General features: G+C 42.0%; 1 protein-coding gene across 1 annotated transcript in view; it reads right to left on the bottom strand.

Moving 5' to 3' along the window:
- The window catches only part of LOC139756355 (neural cell adhesion molecule L1-like), an 82856-nt gene extending 58271 nt beyond the window's left edge, over positions 1-24585 (bottom strand). The window contains exons 1-2 of the mRNA XM_071675720.1: positions 24544-24585; positions 17074-17165 (exon numbers count right to left, since the gene is read on the bottom strand). The gene's annotated coding sequence lies outside the window, so the exon portion shown is untranslated. The remainder of the gene's footprint in view (positions 1-17073; positions 17166-24543) is intronic.
- Between the last annotated feature and the right edge of the window lie 235 nt (positions 24586-24820).

The raw sequence follows: 24820 nt of genomic DNA, 5'->3' as shown, positions 1-24820 counted from the left end.
AGAGACAGTGAAATATTGCTTATTGGAGGATAAGTATACTTCGGGTTACCCTTCATCGCCATTACTTATTACCGAGCGTTATGGCATACATAAGCCCTCTCCCCAGCCCCAGGAATCGAACACGGGTCCTGGAATTACCGTTTCAGACCACAAACGTGGCCGCAGAACGGGAGTTGGTGGAACAAAGGCTTGGGGTCCCCTTAATGGTCCCTGCTGTTGGCCTAAAGTTCCCCCTTCCAACTTGGGATAAGGTATGAGATAAGAGCATCACTACCATTGGTGGAGGAGGATCACAGCCATCATGACGTAAGGGCTTTTTTTTCCCCCTCTCACCTGATTGGCTCTCGTCGGTGAGTGGTGGACCGGGATTGGCGAATGGGAGTGCTGGAGGCATAGCTCTTGGACGTTCTACGGAAGATGATATGTATCGCTTGAAATAACACACACGAACACACACACACACACACACACACAGAAGTTCTAGATGAGGGCAATATAGATGGTACTAGAAATAGGATAGCTAAACTACAGGGAAAGACTAGGCTTTCAATGTACCCACCTTATAAGAGAGAAGAGTGAGAGGGGAAACTATAATCATTAAAAGGTGTGGTGGTTAGCGCTACTGACCATGGGTCAGCACAGCCTTGCAACAGGATCGGACCCGCCGCATTGGTTCGAATCCTGGGCAGGGGGATCGGCTCACAAACTACCCGTTTGTTCGCCCTCCCCTCGGGGCTGGTCGATAAATGGGTACCTGGTTAAGGTTGGTGTGTGTGTGTGTGTGTGTGTGTGTGTGTGTGTGTGTTGCCCAGAGGAAGGCAGTCCACTCCGGTCTTGTAATTCTGCTTGTAAACAGAGGGAATTATCGCCGGACGTGGGTGGAGGCTAAAAACCTGGTGTTTATTTGGTGATTACCGCCCATTATGGCGGGGGAGTGTATGTTTTGATAAGGTGGGGAGGGAGGAAGAGAAGGGTTGGGGGGGGAGGGAGGTCTATACTGCAACGAAAAGACAGAGATGAATAGAGAGAGAAGTGGACTAAGGAAGAGAAGGAAATGTGAAAATTCAAATAGATGGAGATAGTTATACAGAGGCAAAGATCCAGAGATGGAAGAGGAAGGAGAACAGAAAAAAGGTAATGTAAACAAACCATCAGTGCTGGGTGACAAATGTCCCGGGGCAAAATGGGTATGGAACTCGGTGCGAAGAGTAACGGGATGAGAAACAGTTTATCGTACTTACCGCAGACATTACCACAGATCAGGAGATTTGTTTGTAAAGTGTTCTGTGCCACGAATGTCTCTCTAAAATTTATCTTTCTTTACCACCAGCAGACAAGGCTGCTCGCTCTTAACAGCTACCACACCCACCCTCCTTGGCCACCACCATCACCACTCGAAACCCGCCCTTCCACCCTGGCCTCCAAATCCCCCCTCACAACCATCATCTACCCTTCCTCCCTCCCCTGGACAACACACCCTCCCTCTGCATCATCATAACCTCCCTCCACCATCACCCTCCTCCCTCCTTCCCTCCCCGGCCACCAAACCTGAACGACTTATGACATTGTTCAGTGGTTCCAAGCGTTCACTCGCATATTCCCCCTTCTCCATGCCTCCCATACTACAAGCACGGCCTCCCCCCGCTGAACAATATCTCATCCCAGCAACCAAAAATTTCTATCCGGCCAAGAAAATGGGCTAACTACATACAACTTCGTATGGGTGAAGGGGTGGGTTAGTCATCGTGCGTCAGGCAAATCCCTAGCATGTCGGGAGAGGACGAACAGACAGACGGACGGATGGATAGACAAGCGGAAGAGCCTTTTCACGGAATAGATTACGAATATCTACTTTTTTTTACGGGTAGGGAAGGCTATGGGTCAGATCGAAAATAAGTGAAATCAAATCCATGAGGATGATTGGGAATACCTGAGCACAAACGCAGACGATGAAGACTGGCTGAAATAGCTGTTGATTTGTGGAGGGAACGGGAAGAAAAAGATCAATATCAACGAAAATACTGATCTTAATGCAAGGGGAAAAAAAAAAGCAGTTATCAGAGTTAAAAAAAAAGGTAAGTGGCTTAGTATTTGGGGTGGATCTTAACCATAATAAGCGAAAGAAAATGTCATGGAAAAATGATAATGTGGACGAAAGAGTTTCAGAAATTTTGCAAGAAGTTTAAAAAACAAGTTGAGTGAAACACCGTATACAAAATTATGATCTGGAAAAAGATGTTTTGAACTCGAGAATGTTTTCCAAGAGTCTCCATCTCGATGATATGAAGTAGAAAACGGGTTGCTCTCTCGTCCTTGGTGGATCCGATGAGCCGGGAGCCGCAGTCATCACGAAAACGAAGAGCATTCTTCCCCACAAGATCCCGACCCGACGCGCGACGTCTCAAGAGCCAACTGGCTTCCCCTACGGCCTCCACGAGAGGGCCTATCTTCTAAGAGGGCCTCTCTCTCTCTCTCTCTCTCTCTCTCTCTCTCTCTCTCTCTCTCTCTCTCTCTCTCTCTCTCTCTCTCTTCTAAGGCCTCCACTACAGGGCGGTCTCCTCTAGGGCTTCCTGTGTCTGGTCGCTTGCCGTTTCCAATCAGTTGTGGGTCGAGACGAGAGGCAAGGGAAAGGGGTCCGCTGCAGGAAGCAGCAAGCTTGCCAAGATGTGGGACCTCACAGCTCGCTGGTGGGCCTGCCTCATGCAAATACACTTTCACTGAGAGAAGATCTTTTATACTTTGTCGCTGTCTCCCGCGTTAGCGAGGTAGCGCAAGGAAACAGACGAAAGAATGGCCCAACCCACCCACATACACATGTATATACATACACGTCCACACACGCATATATACATACCTATACACCTCAACGCATGCATAATATATACACACACAGACATATACATATATACACATGTACATAATTCATACTGTCTGCCCTTATTCATTCCCGTCGCCACCTCGCCACACATGAAATGACAACCCCCTCCCTCCACATGTGCGCGAGATAGCACTAGGAAAAGACAACAAAGGCCACATTCGTTCACACTCAGTCTCTAGCTGTCATGTATAAAGCCCCGAAACCACAGCTCCCTTTCCACATCCAGGCCCCACAAAACTTTCAATGGTTTACCCCAGACGCTTCACATGCCCTGGTTCAATCCACTGACAGCACGTCGAGCCCGATATACAACATCGTTTCAATTCACTCTATTCCTTGCACGCCTTTCACCCTCCTGCATGTTCAGGCCCCGATCACTCAAAATCATTTTCACTCCATCTTTCCACCTCCAATTTGGTCTCCCACTTCTCGTTCCCTCCACCTCTAACACATATATCCTCTCTGTCAACCTTTCCTCACTCATTCTCTCCTTGTGACCAAACCATTTCAAAACACCCTCTTCTACTCTCTCAACCACACTCTTTTTATCACCACACATCTCTCTTACCCTTTCATTACTTACTCGATCAAACCACCTCACACCACATATTGTCCTTGAACATCTCATTTCCAGCACATCCACCCTCCTCCGCACAACTCTATCTACAGCCCACGCCTCGCAACCATATAACATTGTTGGAACCACTATTCCTAGTAATTTTTCCAAACGGAACTAATACAAATTTTGATGAAAAGAGAATGTTTAGTTTAGAACAGAGATCGCCGGTTTATAACGTGTAATACATTCGAAACAAAAGACTGAACATAGAGATTGCTGGTGCATAAAGTAACAAGAAATCCATTTAAAATTAATCTAAAAAAAAAAAAATCATGAATGTACGGATAATGAGAATTCCGTTTGAAATGATTTCACTGGCGGATAAAAAGCGCCGGTGGATCGGATTAAATGGATTGCCGGATTACTGGTCGTTCTCCACAGAAGAGGAACTGTCATCAGTTCTCCGTAAGTGATGAACTGTCATCATGCCGGGATATAGGACGTTCTCTGCAGTGGGTTGAACTGTCATCATGTCGGGTAACACGTCGCTCTCTGCAGTGGGGTGAACTGTCATCATGCTGGATTACAGGTCATTCTCCACAGTGGGTGGAAAAGCCATCATGCCGAATGACAGGTCATTCTCCGCAGTGGGTTGAACTGTCATCATGCCGGATTACAGGACGAAAAAAATATAAGGTAGTTTGGAAGGACGTAAAGAAGTATTGGTTTAGTGTCAGAGATGTATGGACGGCTGGAAGAAACTAGCCAAGGAGACAGTGACTGCTGGAAGGTTTCATCTCTGTCTGTCTGTCTGTCTGTCTCTCTCTCTCTCTCTCTCTCTCTCTCTCTCTCTCTCTCTCTCTCTCTCTCTCTCTCTCTCTATATATATATATATATATATATATATATATATATATATATATATACATATATATGTACACACACACACACACACACACATATATATATATATATATATATATATATATATATATATATATATATATATATATATACATATATACCCTCGTTGAGCCCGGTACCTAGTTTATCGACCAACCCCTAGGCAAGGATGAACAGCTGGGTTGACTGTGGACCAACCTGCTGCAACCACGGTTCGAACTTACGCTGTTCGCGAATGCATCATGGTCAGGAACGCTAATCTTAAGATATCTAAGATTTAAGTTTGACAGACTGGGGTGGCGGGTGGGGGGGACGCAACACCAGCGTAGATCTCTTTCCACGGAAAGTGCAAATCATTTATCAGAAATGAATAGTTTATCAGACACAGGTAATCACACCCTATCTTCCTTTTTTTCCATCACACTTCCGCGATCTTATTCCTGATGACACATTATCCTTAATGAAAATGTCAAATATTCCTCAGCTACATTGTGAAAACCGTTCCTGCATATATTTCTTGGAGTAGCAAAATTCAGCTCTGATAAACATTTATTTAGGTCAAGTTCCCCTTCTGCTTCGAGTTTCCCTCAAGTTTCAAATCTTTAAAGATATAATCGCATTTTCTCATCTTTCAAACGAATCCTGACAATATTTACATAAATCCCATTTCCCTTTCACAGGCAACATGAAGATTACCCAAGTCCCCTTAACACAACCCATTCCTCATCTGTAAACCCACGACGATTACTCTTTAAAAGGTCATTTCCATCCCTTAAAACACCCCATTCCTCATCTGTAAACCCACGTCAATTACTCTTTAAAAGGTCATTTCCATCCCTTAAAACACCCCATTCCTCATCTGTAAACCCACGTCAATTACTCTTTAAAAGGTCATTTCCATCCCTTAATCTCTCCCTAAAACAATTTCTGCCCCATTAGGGCGTCCTTCTAGTTCCTCGTTACTTCCACCCATAAACCAATTTTTTTGCCCCGCTCGTAATTGGGACCATTCACAGTCTACATCCGCCGGTAATAATAGGCTCATTCTGCAACAATTCTCCTGTAATTGGTAATAACAAGGAGTTTTTGGCCTTGTTTACGTCCTCTTTCCCGCAGTTCCTGGCCCGGCTATTCCATCTGTTCTTGAAGAACCCACCAGCATTCGGAGGTACGTATTGTTCACGGGTTATTCGTTGTTCTCTTGGGTGTTCATTTTGTACGCACGGGGGGGTAAGTTACTGGCATGGTGGAAAGATGAGGAGACTGGCCCGCGTATGATGTCGGTCAGATGCGCTTCCAGGAGTGGAGAGAGAGAGAGAGAGAGAGATCCTGACTGAGCGACCATCAACAACGAAATGTTATTGAGCCAAACTACGTAAATTACCGTTTTCTTATTCATCATAACATCACCAGGGGTTTATTACCTGCATCTTCGAGGCTGCACTGCAACCAGTAGCAGGGAAAGAATGGACTCCTTAGGAGTGGGAATTCCTTCGACGACCTTGTGCTTCTCCAATGATACGACTCCGGTAACGCCCGTGACAATAGAACGCAACAGACGAATACAAAGAGTCGTGTTTACCATCTGGTGAATACGAAATAGCCTTCCAAGTATAACAATACAGCTTCCCGCGTACGATAAATAGAACAATGCCGCCGCCTCCGCACTATACTTAAAACAATGAACTCTCCAGCATACGATAATTTTAGCAAAGCTACCTCCAGCGTTCGATAAGTACAGCAACACCACCATCAGCGTGCGATAAGTATAACAACACTAACACCAACGTACGATAAGCACAACACCCCGCCTCGGATGTACGATAAGAGCAACAACACTACTTCTAGCATACGATAAGAGCACCAACACTACTTCTACCGTACGATAAGAGCAACAACACCACCACCACCACCAGCCTGCGATAAGAACGACAACCCTCGCCTCCAGCGTACGATAAGAACGACAACCCTCGCCTCCAGCGTACGATAAGAACGACAACCCTCGCCTCCAGCGTACGATAAGAACGACAACCCTCGCCTCCAGCGTACGATAAGAACGACAACCCTCGCCTCCAGAGTACGATAAGAACGACAAACCCCGCCTCCAGCGTACGATAATTCGGTCCCCCCCCCCGGCTCACGACGAAGCGTCCAGGTACGAGTGAGACTTCGGCCAAAAGGTCTCGCCGTCAGGAGCAACACCCACCTCTCCTGGGGTCCACGCCTTTAACGCACACACCTCCTTCCCTCCGCCACTACCCTCTCACCCTCCCATCCCCTCCGCGCCGACCAGACCGTCGCCAGGGCTGGATATGCAAATGTATGCAGATGTATACATTGCATGGCCCGAGGCGATGACGTAATGAAGCACAGTGTCTCGCGCGCTCAGCGCCCTCCCTCTCCCCCCAACTCTCCTCTCCCCCCTACTTTCCTAACCCTTTCCTCCCTACTCTCACGTCATTAAGACAATTGATTTCACCCCACTGTGGACTGGTCCGCGTTGGCACACCCTTAAAGGGTGGGATGGAGTGTAGAGCCCCCAACCCTCCCTACCCTCAAACTAGGGTAATTATCCTTGGTTAATGAGGCTGCTGATTACCCAGAAACACAAAGGAATAGCCACTCCCCTCTCTTTCTCCCCCATCCCCTCTAACAACCCCCCTCTATATCATTTTCTCACCACTCCCCTCAATACATAAGGATTTATAGAAATAGATCTGATTAGGGGGGAAAAAGTAATATTCAGAAGATAATTAGGTAAACTGAACGAAACGTTTCGAGAACTGATTCGAAGTATCAGTGATCTCAAAAATCATCATTCGTCCAACAGGGGATACAAGAAAAAAAAAAAACGTCCAACAGGGGTTATAAAAAAAAAAAGAAATTATTTTAAGCTGGTTAGTTCTATAACCAGACGACAGCAGCTATATATGACGGATCCAAACTTAGGAATACAGAGGGTTCTCTGTACCAGGGCTGTAGTAAAGCTTCGAAATATAGAATTCTGGGGTTTCGGATCTCAACCCTTTATTTAAGCCATGGCTCGATTGATGCTCGGAAAATAGAGACCCTGTACACTGGGGCCCGAAACAAAGAGGCCTTCTATACTGGGTTTCTACTGGGTCCAGAAAGTGGAACTCTGTCCCACGTTTTTCACTGCTAGCGTAACATATAGACAGAAAATACAGTTCATTGTTACGCACTTTTTCACAGAGAAATATACGCGAATTACGCTGGCGAGCGCCTCTCATTTATTCCACGGAACCGCATTTAGTTAAGGGCAGTCGTGAAAACATTAAAGATGACTTGAAATTATTAACTTGACGAGGTAGATTTTTACCGAAATTTCGTAGGTACATCGAAGTGTTTAGTGTGTGACGTCAAGTTCCAGCTGACATCAGTGTGACCAGTTATAATGGAGGGTGTGTGTGTGTGTGTGTGTGTGTGTGTGTGTGTGTGTGTGTGTGAGTGTGTGTGTGTGTGTGAGGGAGAGGGGGAAAGGACAATGGATGTCGATTCTGTGAATAATAATGCAATATAATGTGGATGAAGTAACCTTGAAAACTAAATGGGGAGGAAAAAATATAATGTGGATGAAGTAACTTAGAAAACTAAATAGGGAGGAAAAATATACACACACACACACACACACACACACACACACACACACACACACACACACATACACACACACACACACACACACACACACATATGCCGGAGAAAGAATACTTCACACGTATTCCCTGCGTGTCGTAGAAGGCGACTACAAGAGATGGAGCGAGCGGCTGGAAATCCTCTCCGGTTTATGATTTTCCAAAGAAGGAAGAAAGGAGAGGGCCAAGTGAGGATATTCCCTCTAGGGCTCAGCCCTCTGTTCTTAAAGCTATCCCAACAACGCGGGAAATGGCGAACATACATACATACATATATATATATATATATATATATATATATATATATATATATATATATATATATATATATATATATATATATAATTGTTTGCAATCATTATGCTTCTGCAATAAGACAACAGTATGCGTCAGAAGTATTGATACCGGACCCCCGACCACAACCGGTTGTGCCTGTTGCATGTCGGGACCACTCAGTGGACGGTATAATCAACAAGAGGTAATTATATCTTAGCTCTACTATGAGTCGGAGGGCGGGGGACGGGGTTGTTGTTACAGTAGGGTACATCTGGGTACATCTGGTGTACATATATAACCCAGGTGTTCCACAGGAGACGTGTGATAATCATCATCTGGTGACTTCACGTTCGTACGTGGATCAGGGGGGCTCCTCTGTGATAGCCATTCCACTTGGGGTGTGTGGCGTGGCCTGGCTACCTTACCCTCCACCAGCGACGGAGATCAGGAAGGAGGATCAGGGGGGCTCGCTCCTCTGTGATAGCCATTCCACTTGGGGTGTGTGGCGTGGCCTGGCTACCTTACCCTCCACCAGGGACGGAGATCAGGAAGAAGCAGCGTCTGTGAGGATTCGTCTGCCACGGTGTTAAGAGACGGAACGTTGAGAGGGTGATGAGACTGTGGTGATACGAGGGCCAATCCTGGTGGTGGCAGTCGGTCCACAGTCAACCCAGCTGTTCATCCACTCTTAGGGGTTGTTCCATAAAATGGCTACCTGACTAAGTCCTAGACACGTCTCTTCGTTGTATATCAGCTGACATATTTCTCTCTTGTGTCTCCCCTCATGTGATTATTACACGAAAGTGCACTTGGGAACTTATCGTGGTTCATTTTCCCCGTGGACTCATGGGAATATACTTGATCGTGCAAAATTATGATCCTTTCCAATATATATATATATATATCACCAAGACTTCATGAAGCGGTAACGTCTTTCCACAGAACAATCATATCGCCTAACAACGCAATAAATCAATAAACCTATAAAACTGTTCCTATCTGTATGCGGTGGGCCGGCGTGCATCGAACCCACGCTGCTAACTCCGCTTCCCATCGACCCCCCGACGCCCTAAATCCATCCGGAGCTCACACGAGCAAACGGGAAGGTGTGCCCTTGTTCGTGTGTGTGTGTGTGTGTGTGTGTGTGTGTGTGTGTGTGTGTTTCTGTGGTTCACAGAGCACTATTTGCATCCTTAACATCCCGTCTGAAAAGGAGTGGATGAAAGTAAATAATTTATTCTTTTTTTTTTTTTTACGAAAAAAGTCAAGGTGGAAGAAATGTAAATGTGAATGAAAAAACACACATAAAAGATGAAATTGATACGAAGTATATAAACTCTTCAAATAAAACAGGTAGAGATAACGAAGATTATTAAGAAAAAATATGAACAATAAAGCTAAATATGATTCAGGGAAACAAACGTAATAGAAAACAAATGACGCAATTAACTACTATAACGAAGTGCGCAATATACGAAATTTTAACGACATATGTCACCGTTTCTCATATTCTCAAATAACAATAAAGATAATTATGTTTTGTACGTAATTGGGCGTCTTGAGGTCGCGTCTTCAGGTCAGTTCACAGGTCTGATGTTGACCTGACCACTTGCTGACCTGGTATATACCAATTCAAAAGTTAACAATTGTCCAACTAACACTTACACATATTTTTTTTCCCTCCTTTAACATCAACCTTCTCTTAATATAACATTCCAACTTCCATCGAGTAAAGAAAAATCTTTAACTTTTACTTAATATTAACATTTGGTTAATGAAATTTTAACTTCATTCATTGGATACATGACCAGTATCAACATCTCGCATGCGTTCAACATTAAGCTAATACAAACCTAACTTTCAAAAATGAGAATAACAGATATTAACTCTCCCACAGTGTTAACATGAGGTTATATTATAGTCTAACGTTATGATGTCATATTTCAGTGGAGACTTTTTTTTTCCATTTCTTTCTTAATACAACACTGGCGATTATATTACATATATATGTGTGTGTTGGCCAGTGTTAGTACAGGGAATTGAATTGGCAGAATCATTTTTTTTCGCCTAAGAGCTACGAGTTGTGGAATATTTTATGCTGTTGAAAATTACAGCGAAGCCGTTGTAGGAACGAATATCTAAATGTATGATTTGGGATGTGTGTGAGAGAGAGAGAGAGAGAGAGAGAGAGAGAGAGAGAGAGAGAGAGAGAGAGAGAGAGAGAGAGAGAGAATGTATACGTATTTCAGTGTCTTTGGTTTTGTGTGTGTGTGTGTGTGTACATATATATATATATATATATATATATATATATATATATATATATATATATATATATATATATATATATATCTTTGTGTGTGTGTGTGTGTGTGTGTGTGTGTGTGTACTGATGACGTACACTGACGAGGTCAATCGGACAAATAAAAATGAAATATTCATAGTAATTAACTACGGCACCAACCGGTAAAATAACCCAATCCTCTATAACCCTCGATGGCAAAATATCTAAACTCCCCCCCCCCCCACACACACACACCCCTCAAAAATTTCCAGTTGAAGAAAAGGCAACTTTAAAATTACCTGCATACAGTCAGAACAGTATATCTGCTTTATTTCTTTCTCTCGTCTACACAGTGGCGTGGACACACTGGAGGAAGCAGGAAGGAGAGAGAGAAACGATATTCGTAGACCCACTTGAATCGAACTTTGCTACTGATTCCCTGTCAGGAACTGATGCGAGCCTCGCCACTGGGCTAGGCTATGTTTTCACCAGTGGCTGGCCGATTTTTCAACTATATTTTTTTTCTACAGTGGGTAGACTGTTTTCACTAGTGGGTAGGCTATTTTTTTTATACCAGGGGCTAACCTATTTTTTCGCCAGGGGGTAGCTTATTTTTTCACCAGTGGGTCTTTTTGTTTTCTTTTTACACTGGATAGCTTTTTTCGCCAATGGGTAGCTTTCTTAATAACTGGGTATCCTATGTTTTCACCAGTGCGGTAGCCTGATTTCTTCACCAGTGGGAGCTTATTCGTTCATCAGTGGGTAGCTTTTTTCACCAGTGGGTAGCTTTCTTATTCCCAATGGATATTCTATTTCACAATTGGGATAGTCGATTTTTTTATACCCGTAAGCAACCTATGTTTTCACCAGTGGGGGCAGCCTGTTTTTTCACCAGTGGGTAGCCTATTTTTCGATACTTCACACCTGAGTTTCAAAAGCATTAAGAAGTTAATTTCCCTATCATAAAATGGAAATATTCGTAACATTAAATCGTTTCGCCACTTGCTTAAAAGTGTACAGTAGCAAGACTAAAATTCTTAAAAGATTCGTCTGGTAAAAAGAAAAAAAACTTGGTTTACATCATCTATATGAACGAATATTGTAGAATAAATATTCTCACAGATTCGTCTTTCGAAAAAAAAAATTCAATTTGTAGTTTATCTTGATGAATATTGCAGAATGAATATTCTCGAAGATTCGACTCAGAATCTATAATGATACTTCTGATAATTTTTCTCTCTGCTTTGCATTATCTTGTATATCGCTTTTCCGCTTTTATTTCACCATCAAATCAATGCTTTTGGTGTTTCAATTCAGTCAAACTCCCCTTGTCTTTCTATAAACTCGTGGACCTCTTTATATTATGCTAATAACATGTGAAGTAGCACTCCTCTGAAATATGCTAATTAGGTGCTAACCCCCTTTTTCAAATCATGCTAACAAAACGTCTTATTCAAAATGAATAAAACATGAAACTGTCAGGGCTTTGGACCCACTTCAAAAGACATCATTCTAAATGTGGTGGGAAATATGCAATTATACACTTCCCACCCACTGTTAATGTGTACATAAGTGAATGTTAATATTAGCATACATGAATGCCGATATCGGTATACGTGAATGTTAACATAAGCATGAATGAATGCGGACATTAGTATATATATACATGTGTGTTAAATGCTAACATACATGGATGTTATTATTAACATCCACGAATGTTAATATCAACATACACTAATGCTAATATCAACATACACGAATGTTAACATTAACAAACACGAATATTAATATCAACATACCTTACAATCCTGATTTCCACGAAAGGGATAGTCACACTCGCATACCCTATATATATATATATATATATATATATACTCGAGTATATCAGATATATATTGAGTATATCAGACAGGTAGATTATATCACCAGCGACACAAAAATACGGCAGTTGCTCTGTGGGTATAAAAAAAAAAGCATTAAAAAAAAGGGGGAAAATATTAATTCAGTCACCACAGCTCTTTTGATAACACTACATTACCACTGGAGCTATATTCTGGCATTCACCTCCGCTCTGGGGGTCTTATATCAGTGGGCGCAATTGGGCACTTGGCAAACCCACTTGAATCACTCCAGAGAGACACTTGGGTTCGATACCCCACGTGATTGTGATGATTTAGGGACTGGTTGGGGGGGGGGATGGTTTGAACATCCCCCCCCCCCAAACCCACTAGGAACCATAATATTCGAATATTTGGAGGTATTTCAAACCGGTTTTAGAAATTTTTTTCTATTTTTTTTTTGTATTTGTGGTTCTATTTGTCGTGGATTTTTGTTACACACACATACACACACACACACACACACATACACACACACACCAACACACTCACACACACACACACATACACACACACACACATACACACACACACCAACACACTCACACACACACACATACACACACACACACATACACACACACACACATACACACACACACACACATACACACACACACACATACACACACACACACATACACACACACACACATACACACACACACACATACACACACACACACATACACACACACACACACATACACACACACACACACATACACACACACACACATACACACACACACACATACACACACACACACATACACACACACACACATACACACACACACACATACACACACACACACATACACACACACACACATACACACACACACACATACACACACACACACATACACACACACACACATACACACACACACACATACACACACACACACATACACACACACACACATACACACACACACACACATACACACACACACACATACACACACACACACATACACACACACACACATACACACACACACACATACACACACACACACATACACACACACACACATACACACACACACACATACACACACACACACACACACATACACACACACACACACACATACACACACACACACATACACACACACACACACATACACACACACACACATACACACACACACACACATACACACACACACACAAACCGATAGAAAAAAATTTGATTTACAAAAAGTATCTAAACCAGAGATATCTTGAAAGCTATGAAAAAAAAAAAAAAAAAAAAAAAAACGGATTGAATTATGAAGCAGTCATCTGGGCCAGGAAAAATTAGGGTAGTTCTGTCGTTACTGAAACTGGGCTGGTTGTGGGAGGGAGGCAGTAGTACCAATGGCCACATTCATTCCAAAATGACTAAAATCATGTCTTATTTTCAACAGTTTTAGTCCAGCGAGAAGCTTGGCTATGCTGCAAAAGCAAGCAAGACCACCGCTCCACGTGGCCCGGTCTAAACCAAAACACCGTAAACTTCAAAATCAAAAAGTGGGACTTCTTAGATCAGAAAATTTCTAAATATTTCTATTCACTCTGAGAACGAAAGAAAACGTGAATTTATTCTTTCATTTTCCAATCTGTCAACACCATCAGTGTTGCCTAACAGATACGTATTTTTTTTTTTTTTTTTTTTTTTTTTTTTTTTTTTTTGTATTTGTGGTTCTATTTGTCGTGGATTTTTGTTCACGTGTCGTTCTATTGTCTATCGTCTTTTTTCCTCTGTCTATCGTCTTTCAACCCGTCCCTCAACAGCTTTTAAGGGATCATCGGCCGAAGCATTGTGAAACTGAAATGGTTCTTTTACCTCTCATCATCAAAATCTATTTTGGGTTCGCGATTGCATGTGCAAAAAAAAAAAAAAAAAAAAAAAAAAAAAAAACGGATTGAATTATGAAGCAGTCATCTGGGCCAGGAAAAATCAGTTCTATTGTCTATCGTCTTTTTTCCTCTGTCTATCGTCTTTCAACCCGTCCCTCAACAGCTTTTAAGGGATCATCGGCCGAAGCATTGTGAAACTGAAATGGTTCTTTTACCTCTCATCATCAAAATCTATTTTGGGTTCGCGATTGCATGTGCAAAAAAAAAAAAAAAAATACATACTTTTTCGTTTGCCCCGCACATGCTCCTCGCGATCGCATTCGTGAAGTTCGTTAGAGCGTTCGTGAAATTTCGTGACCCTTTTTTTCTCGTAAGTTTTCGGACACCTGTCCAACAGATCGGCTGAAGCAAAATATTTGGTGTCGGTGTTCAATCACGATTATCAAATTCAAAGTTGATTCAGTGTGTGTGTGTGTGTGTGTGTGTGTGTGTGTGTGTGTGTGTGTGTGTGTGTGTGTGTGTGTCTGAATACTCTCTCTCTCTCTCTCTCTCTCTCTCTCTCTCTCTCTCTCTCTCTCTCTCTCCCTCTCTCTCTCTCTCTCTCTCACACACACACACACACACACATACACACACACACACCCACAAACATACACACACACACCAACACACTCACACACACACACATACACACACACACACACAAACCGATAGAAAAAAATTTGATTTACAAAAAGTATCTAAACCAGAGATATCTTGAAAGCTATGAAAAAAAAAAAGGATAAAAGTTACGTTCATCATTGTATGTCGTGAATTATGAGGAATAAAAAAAAAAAAAAACGGATTGAATTATGAAGCAGTCATCTGGGCCAGGAAAATTAGGGTAGTTCTGTCGTTACTGAAACTGGGCTGGTTGTGGGAGGGAGGCAGTAGTACCAATGGCCACATTCATTCCAAAATGACTAAAATCATGTCTTATTTTCAACAGTTTAGTCCAGCGAGAAGCTTGGCTATGCTGCAAAAGCAAGCAAGACCACCGCTCCACGTGGCCCGGTCTAAACCAAAACACCGTAAACTTCAAAATCAAAAAGTGGGACTTCTTAGATCAGAAAATTTCTAAATATTTCTATTCACTCTGAGAACGAAAGAAAACGTGAATTTATTCTTTCATTTTCCAATCTGTCAACACCATCAGTGTTGCCTAACAGATACGTATTTTTTTTTCTTCTTCTAAATTTTGATTTAGAATCTATCCTGTTGGGTGACATCTGACATAAAAGAGAATAATGAACCCACCCCGGACCACTGTGCTTGTACCCTGTCACAACATTTGTTCTGTTCAACATTCTACGTCAAGTTGGATATTCAGTAAAGAGGATAAAAAAAAATATCAAAGCTGCCAACCGCCTCCCTCCCTTTACATGTTGCCGTCAGCGGTGTCTTGTTTTATTCATAAGGGCAGCTTTTGGGTTGATGGACGCAAATTATGCTAGGTATTGGGGGGGCTGGAATACATTCATTAATTAACTTGCTACACTTTTAATTAGCAGTCCACTAAGGGTAAACCAGTCGTATCAGATTTTTCATTCGCTATGCTAACTGACCCTCTCTCTCTCTCTCTCTCTCTCTCTCTCTCTCTCTCTCTCTCTCTCTCTCTCTCTCTCTCTCTCTCTCTCTGGAAGCCATTAGACTGAACAGGCGTGTCACGTCCCGTTGTGTGAACTGGGCAGTGAACTGGACGGTAAAATAGGATGAGAACTGGGCAGTGAAATAGGGAGTGGAATGGGTAGTGAAATAGGGAGTGAAATGGGTAGTGAAATAGGGAGTGAAATGGGTAGTGAAATAGGGAGTGAAATGGGTAGTGAAATAGGGAGTGAAATGGGTAGTGAAATAGGCAGTCAACTGGGTACTGAAATTGGCATGAAACAGGGCAGAGAAATGAACAGCAACATGGGCGATAGAAGTCTGTTTCCCAACAGACGCAGTTACTGTGCCAGAGAAATAAGGCCGTGGTTTTTCTCATGAACGAGAGAGAGAGAGAGAGAGAGAGAGAGAGAGAGAGAGAGAGAGAGAGAGAGAGAGAGAGAGAGAGAGAGAGATTGCTCTACGGTAGGTGTCTATCCCCGGTGCCATGAGCCATATTACCCACACCCCAGCCGCAGACTCTCCTGGGGTAGGTAGGGGGATGTGCTCAAAGACATCTGGATATTCTGCCAATTTGCATATCACACCTTGACGCCAATTTGCATATCACACTTTCACGTTAATTGGAATCTTTTCTGTTTATTCGATCAAAAAGAAAAAAGAAAAAAACTATCTACTTTCTAAGCATCAACTACGTCCATGCTGTCATGCTTTCTTCTTCATTCATTCATGGCAGTCATGCTTTCTTCTCTCATTTGCGATCATGATTTTTATCTTTCATTCATTGCGGTCACTCTCTCATGTTCATCAACCACTGCGATCACGCTTTCGTCTTCTTTCATTCGCTGCAATCATGTTTCCTTCTTCATTCACTATGACCATGCTTTCGTCTTCTTTCATTCGCTGCAATCATGTTTCCTCCTTCATTCACTGTGATCATGCTTTCGTCTTCTTTCATCCTATGCAATCATGTTTCCTCCTTCATTCACTATGATCATGCTTTCGTCTTCTTTCATCCTATGCAGTCATGTTTTCCTCATTCATTTAATGCAATCATGCTTTCTCCATCTTTCATTTCGACCAAGACACCTCCCTCTACAAAAACAAGAGAGACTTACCCGAAACTCGAGAGCCAGGCGGTCGGGTACCCGTGGAGCGACGGGCATGTGCTTGCTTTTACGGAGAGCAATACACCACACTGGACTGGGACCTGCAAAACAAAATGTTTGAGTGCCGGGTATATTTAGCATATCGCTAATGGGTTTAGCGTACATAGGTATACAAGATAAAAACTATATACATTCAGTAATGAGTAATCTGTGATTTGAATCGAGTTGACTATCTTTTTAATTTTTTTTTTTTTTGTATCTGGGGATGCAAAGTTCATTTTATGTCGGACGTGTTGTTTATCTTTCGTAATACAGTTTGATCTGTAGGGGATGTGTGTGAGATTATACTGTAGATTGGTGTAGCGTGTGTGTGTGTGTGTGTGTGTGTGTGTGTGTGTGTGTGTGTGTGTGTGTGTGTGTGTGTGTGTGTAAACACTATCTGCATGTAGGGGCAGAGAGTTTTACACTCGTGTTGCCCCGTCTCTTAACCCTGTATGTGAGATGCCTTAACTCTTGTACACACACACACTCACACACACACACACACACACACACACACACACACACACACACACACACACCAACCTGACCCTGGTCCCCACAAGATAGCTTGATCTAAGGAATGTATGAGCATGTGTGGATATCTATGTAAATACGTTCATTTGTGTGCTAATGACTGACTAAGTCTTCTGCATTTATATGTATGCGTACAAACATGTACGTACCTGTAAATAGGTTTGTGTATGTTCCTTAAATACATGAATATTAATTTTTGTCAACATACAGTACAGGTGTGTGTGTGCGTGTGTGTACATATATACAAACATGTTCTTGCTCTACATATTCATACGTATTCATTACCATTAGCATTATAGTTCAAGGTCTGTCCACAGATGCAAATTGCATGCATAATTATGTATGTTTGAGATCACTGTCAACACTTCACACTAAATGACATATCTGTTCTGAAATCCATAAGGGATGACGAATCATGAACGCAACTCATTCTAAAATTCATATATATATATATATATATATATATATATATATATATATATATATATATATATATATATATATATATATTGTTTCTCAGTTCGTTCCCCTCGTATGCTAATGTTTGACTCTCCTTTTAAATATCAAACCCCTCCTTTCCCTTCTTTGAGCCTTTTTAATTCCTGTGTCACACGCAATCTAAGGAGGTGACATTACGAGGAATTAATTCATGCTTATCTTCTTATGCAAATGAGGGGAATTAGACATGCAAATTAGGTTGATGAAGAGTGAGAAGAGCTAATGAATGTTTCCCCACAAGAATATCAATCCTGGGAGGATATATATATATATATATATATATATATATATATATATATATATATATATATATATATATATATAGATGCTGGGATAACCTGCGAATTCGTTTTGATTGTGCTTTGTTGAAGTTTTGGGAAACACTGTCAGCAGGCTAGGCTGTCCACCTCCGCTATGTTGGAGTCGTTTAGCACTGTCAGATGGGGATCTGTGGCCAAGTGATATAGAAACAGATATACTTAGCACATTTATACAGTGGTCTCCCTCCCTCTCTTTCTCTCTCTCTCTCTCTCTCTCTCTGGTCTTGGGATACTCTGAAACTGTGTTTGTAAAGTTGTATGGGATGGCTGACAGACACCCAGGGCGTAAACGGGAGAGTGTTACTCGTGTTTGTCTAGAGAGTGTGATTTGTGTTTTTCTGGAGGGGGTGTGGCCTTAGGTTAATGTATGTCTGGAGTTGGTGGTGCTTCAAGACTTGTTTGGGAAAGTGTTTGTTTTATGCCTGTCGGGTTTTTTTTTTTTTTTCTCAGAGAGTTTCGTCAGCACGACATATGTTGGGAGAGTCTTCACTGAATTTCAGTACCTGTACTATCACATGATACCAGGCATCCAGTGACTGCCATGACAGATCAAACTCTTTCGAATGGTAGGCACCAGGAATGGAGAGTCTATTTTCCTTCCGTACTATACTGGACATAGAGGATGTGGTAGTTTTCATATTGCATAATACATAACCACTTTTACTCAGTGTATAGTGTGTACGTCGGGTTGAGAACTAAAACCTGGCTTGCTAATTACCAGAAAAAGCACTTTTTTCAGCAATGTGTGTGTCTTAAAACTATAATGAAATCATAGAATGTTAGATATTGAAATTACATTAACATAAAAGATTTAGGTGTTCACTCCCAACTGGATTCTGAAAGACAATATCATATCATATCACACACACACACACACACACACACACACACACACACACATATATATATATATATATATATATATATATATATATATAAGGGTTCAGCAAAACTTAGGAATCTTTATCCTAGCTGTGCCCTAAAGTTGAAACTAAATTGTTCGCCGCAGTTCTCTGGCCCCTGGGGGACTCTTCACCGAGCTGCTTCCCAACTTGGCTCACCGTGTCTGTCCCCCGAATTAAAAAAGAAAAAAAAAACAACACCAACTCCCCCGGGGATTTCCATTTCATTCACAAATTAGACCAGAATCCCTGACACATTAGCATACGTCAAATTACCTCCAGGAACAACACTTGGCTACTGGAGGGTTACAGGCGGGCGGGGGCGCTCGCTCGCAAATCGTTCGGCCAGGTCTGTAATGGAGTTACAGCTTCTCGTTTTACAGGGAATTTAATGTAAACCCGGACGGAACCGCCGGCCTCATCGAAGGATTGTCACTGGGGTAAACCCGACACAATGTCCACGTCGCCAGTGAGGCAAAGGCGGATAAATAAATAGGGGTCCAAGACTTTCCCGTAGTAACGACGTCTCGTAGACAAAGGATGTGTGTGTGTGGGGGGGGAAACACCCAAGCCTCACCCCCTTTTGTCTACGATTTTAGGGAGAGAGAGCCTCTTGGGGGAGAGGGGTCAGAGAGAGAGAGAGAGAGAGAGAGAGAGAGAGAGAGAGAGAGAGAGAGAGAGAGAGAGTTTCGCTAGCTGGCGATTATATGTATATATATATCATTATGGTCACAGAAAAAACAAGAAAAATAATCTGAACTCTCATCACCGAATATGATCACAGCAACTCCGAGCAAAGAGAATTACACAGTTATCATGGTTCCTCTGGCCAGACCACACCTACCACATCTCCTTCCACTTGGCCGAACCTCAAAAGAACATTTGATAAATCTCACGTATCCCCCCTTTTTTTTTTTCCTATCCTTCTGGTCCCTTTCTGCTGACCCTTGACCCTTGACCCATCCCGCCCCCCCCAATCCCCCCTCTCTATACTCCCTGGTTTCCAACCAACCGGTTCCCGATAACCGACCCCCTTTTCACACAGACCAACCCTAAAAAGAAAGCGAACTACAGGCCAGACTTCACTTTAACTTTAGCTATCTTTCCTGCTATTGTTGGTGCGCGTCTCTCTCTCTCTCTCTCTCTCTCTCTCTCTCTCTCTCTCTCTCTCTTCGCCAGAGGCGGACGGTGGGACACGTGTATGGAAGCGAATGGAGATCAGAACGTACAGGAGAGAGGAAGGAGAAAAACGGATGAGATTAACGTGAAAGAAAGGATTTTTTATTTTTTTTTTAACCAGAATGGAATAAATCGAAGAGGAAATGAGACGATATAGTTATGAGTCCCTAAGCCCCTGCATGTTCACTACGAAGCCGTGCGCAAACTCATTTTCACGTCATGTTCATCCCTTGAAGGTGACCATATCACGCCAAAAATAATAATAATAATAATACAATAGGGATAGAGTTATAGACAATCATCAAAAGATGGTGCTAGTGTAATGAATAATAAGGGAGACTCGTGTAAACAGAGGAAAACTATTTACAACGTGGGTAAAATGTTTACATAAATACATTTCGTCGAGGCTAAAACCAACAGTCCATTCGTTTACTACAAAGACCGAGTGTGTAGCTTTAAATGAATCCCACACGCTCTTGCCACCCCCATCTGGGTTTTTTTTTTTCTACTCAACAAACCCAAACACAATGTTCCAGAAAAGCTTTTTGCATCTCATCAAAAACCTCAAAAGCAATTTCGTCTCTTGTTATTGGCCGACTGAGCAGAGTTTATCGGAGCCGTAGCACATTAAACACCCCTCAGTTGTTCTGAATTCCAAAAAATGTCGTACCTTTTAAGGTCGTTGTATAGACACGTGGGCGATGCTTGGAGGCTTAGTGTGGGGGTGCGTGTGTGTGTGTTGTGTGTGTGTGTGTGTGTGTGTGTGTGTGTGTGTGTGTGTGTGTGTGTGTCATTTCTAGAGTGAAGAGATTCTCCAAGGACGAGAATAAGTGAAGAATCGTCATTAAGCAGGATTCCAACAGGAACATTTTCTGAAGTCAAAGTAAATATAAGTTTATACCACCTCCCTCACATAACTCCGGGCGCCTGTATATCACACACACACACACACCCATAACCCTTTGCTCCACAACTCTCCATTTCTTTCCTCGCCATTCAACTTTCCTCACCTACTTGTCTCGCGAGTTTTCGTGTGGTTAATGAGGCAATTTCCTCTTTAAATGAACCATTTCGTCAGTTCTCTAAAGCTTTAGCCCCTCCACATTACAAACTGTGATTTCTTCAATTATCATCTCAAGCTGGAGGAACAACACGAGGGTGTTGTCAGGCGAGAGAATGAGAATCTCATGTAATACTCGGCAGGATAATGTGTCATGCAATTACCATGGCAAATACACAAACGTTCTGGTATTGATGCATTTCTTATTACAGTTGTCGTGGTTCGGTATCGCTGTTGACGTGGTGCTGTATGCCCGATTAAATGGGTGGTCTTTGGGAGAACCGAGTGAATAGGTGGGTCTCCCGTAGGACTGATTAAATGAGCGGGTTTGCGAGAGACCTGATTAAATGAGCGGGTCTGCGAGAGACCTGATTAAATGAGTGGGTCTGCGAGAGACGATTAAATGGTTCGATGTTTTGGCATTGATTAAATGGGAAGTGTCTAAAGAAGACCTACAAAAAAAATTGGGTGGACCTGGGTGGGACCTGATGTGGGTCTAGTATTCCTTTGTTAATAAACGGTGCAAACGACTGACTATCTCGTCATTTCCCTCTGCCCAGCGTGACGACGGGGTGCAGCATTCGACATTTAACGTTCGTCTATTTCAATTACCACACTGAAAATTTAGGTCAATCTCGGCTGAGGACATGAAATTCTCGAAGGTTCTCTCAGTTTCCACAAATGTTGCACCTACCATTGAGGAAAATTAAGTGAGGTTTCCATGGATTTTTTTTTCTTCAAATGCTTCATCTACCATAATGAGGAAATCAGTTACAGTTTCCATGGGTTCTTTTCGAAATGTTTCATCTGCCACTCGAGGAAGTTAGGTTCCATGGGTTCTAGAAGTGCTTCACCTTCCACAACAGAGTTCTATTCGTTTCTAGAACTTTCATCTATAAAAATCAGCCAAGTTCTGTTGGCTTTAGGAACGTTTGACCTACCACTTGAAAATATTACGTGTGGTTTATCTTTTTATCATTCATTCTTTTCAAGCGCGTTACGTACTCATCAACAAAACCCACAGTTTACCGAGACCATGTGTAATGTGACCAGACGTCTCCAAATGTCACGCCGTCGTGCAAATATTTCGTAATAATCAAAGGATAATAATGCAATGCAGCTTAGCTCAACTTTCGTAAAACCTTCATTTTCATATGCTAGCGTTCTATATCATACATAAATAGATAATTAGAATGAAGCTGAAGGTGTAATAATTCAAAATCAGTTTGTTAACATAAGCATAATCTAATGGTAACTACTGCCCAATGTGCTGAGAATGCCATATATTACGTTCAACTTATGACAATTTTGTAATGTATCGGCAATGATATAAAATACCGAAACAATATGAAATTTACTTCAATAACTCGGAGAAAATTTTTCATATTGTTGTCCGACAATTTATCTATTGTGTTGTTTCGATTCTTTTGGACCTTTACTTCAAGCGTAAAGTTATTACTTCATCCTATTTTTCAGATACTGACTTAATATCTGCAAATACAACATGCATTAATAATAACTAATGAAACAAATTTATCTTATCAAGGTTAAACAATTCTGTAGATAGATTTCTTGATGACCCTGGCAGTTCGTGGCGTCGAAAGCCAAAACATTCATTGTGAGTAGTTAGGCTCGAGCCTCAGCAGTAAGTTGATGCTACTCACCCACAGCGTATGTGTACACTACTGTTCTGTGATTATTTCCCGTTTTGAGACGCTCCCATGACATTTTCCTACGTACTTTCAAGTCAAGAGGGTTGTTTCATGCGTAAGTCCGAGACTGGAACAACTGATCAATTATCTACGATGGACATTAATCATGGAAACTTATCCAAGTGGAAGGCATTTAAATACCAGTTCGTCTTAAAGATTACATCAGCCCTTGAAGCATGTCAGAAACATTTCAGTTCTTAACTTATGGCCTGGGAAACCAATGCTTTTGATAAATGTATTTTCTCTCAAGTGAGTTGCGATCATGGAAAATCTCCCAGCAAACATGTTTGGAATTCGCCAAGAATCTGAAATCTAATCGGTGTTCAAACATCTACCAAGGACGATGAGATGGTAAGTGGACTGTGATTGTGCATTTGATGTATATTTTATGTTAAATCCCATTTCATTATTGGATGTAAGCGAGCGCAATCCTTTTTTTTTTTTTTCTCTATGCAATAATTTCCCGCCTTCCACTTCTGAGAATCTGATCACATTGCCACTGTATCATACACACACACTTATAGATTCATAACAGACATTAGATGGATAGAACTACTGATATATTGAGCAACAAATTTCCCATCGTAAGGAAAAGAGGAAAATCAAGAAATGTTCGTGATGAAACTATTTTCAGTCATGGCGGATGAGATGTATGCACGCAGCCCTCCCGCTGATATGATTACAGGATTTTACTCTGCTGAAAATGAGCGGAGGATGAGATCTTTGAAAATGACGAATACACACGAATCATCAAAGAGTTAAGGAGGCGAGAGAGTTAAATAAGTCGGATAATTTCGGCGATCTAGTTTGCTGTGCGGAGGCGCGTCGTGGTGGAGGGATAACAATGGCTAATTGCCCACTCCCGTCATATATGCTAATTTCGTGCACCTACGGTGTTATGAGAACATGGGATGTAGATGGTGGTTTCCATATAAAGTAACCATTCGTATCTGGGAGGATGTATAAATTGCAACAGGATTCAATACATATTTAAAGGATATAAACTAGTGGGAATGTCATATCTAGCAATTTACCGCCTGACGAATCCATTTTGCCCCGCCGCAGGGGAAGACTCCCCGCACAGGGCACTTTTCACATTACCCTCTATTGCTTCAACCACTACGAAGGACTAGCTAAATTCACTACAGGAATGTAGATACCAAGGTATCATTAACTCCCATTGACAGTACGACATGCAAAATTATGTATATAAGAATTAAACGGCTACTTACTAGAGGAGGTGAACGACAATTTGCTAACTTCCCGGCTCCCGGGCCCGTTGGTGGGGCGTTGAAGAATATATTGTTGGAACATTTCAAAAGTAACATTGAAACTTGGGATTAATCTCGAATACAACGGGAATTAAGTTTTCATAGGGTCTCTTGATTTGTAGAATTGTTTTTGCAGTTGTCAGAGGAAATTATGTAAGATTTTCCAAGACTATTAATTTTTAGAAGAGCTTATTTACTCTCCGATTAATCAGCCGACGGATGGCCGCTCACCAGATGT

The sequence above is a fragment of the Panulirus ornatus genome, chromosome 21, assembly GCF_036320965.1.
Source record: "Panulirus ornatus isolate Po-2019 chromosome 21, ASM3632096v1, whole genome shotgun sequence".
Classification (NCBI taxonomy): Eukaryota; Metazoa; Arthropoda; class Malacostraca; order Decapoda; family Palinuridae; genus Panulirus; species Panulirus ornatus.
This window is presented reverse-complemented; position numbering and strand designations above follow the sequence as displayed.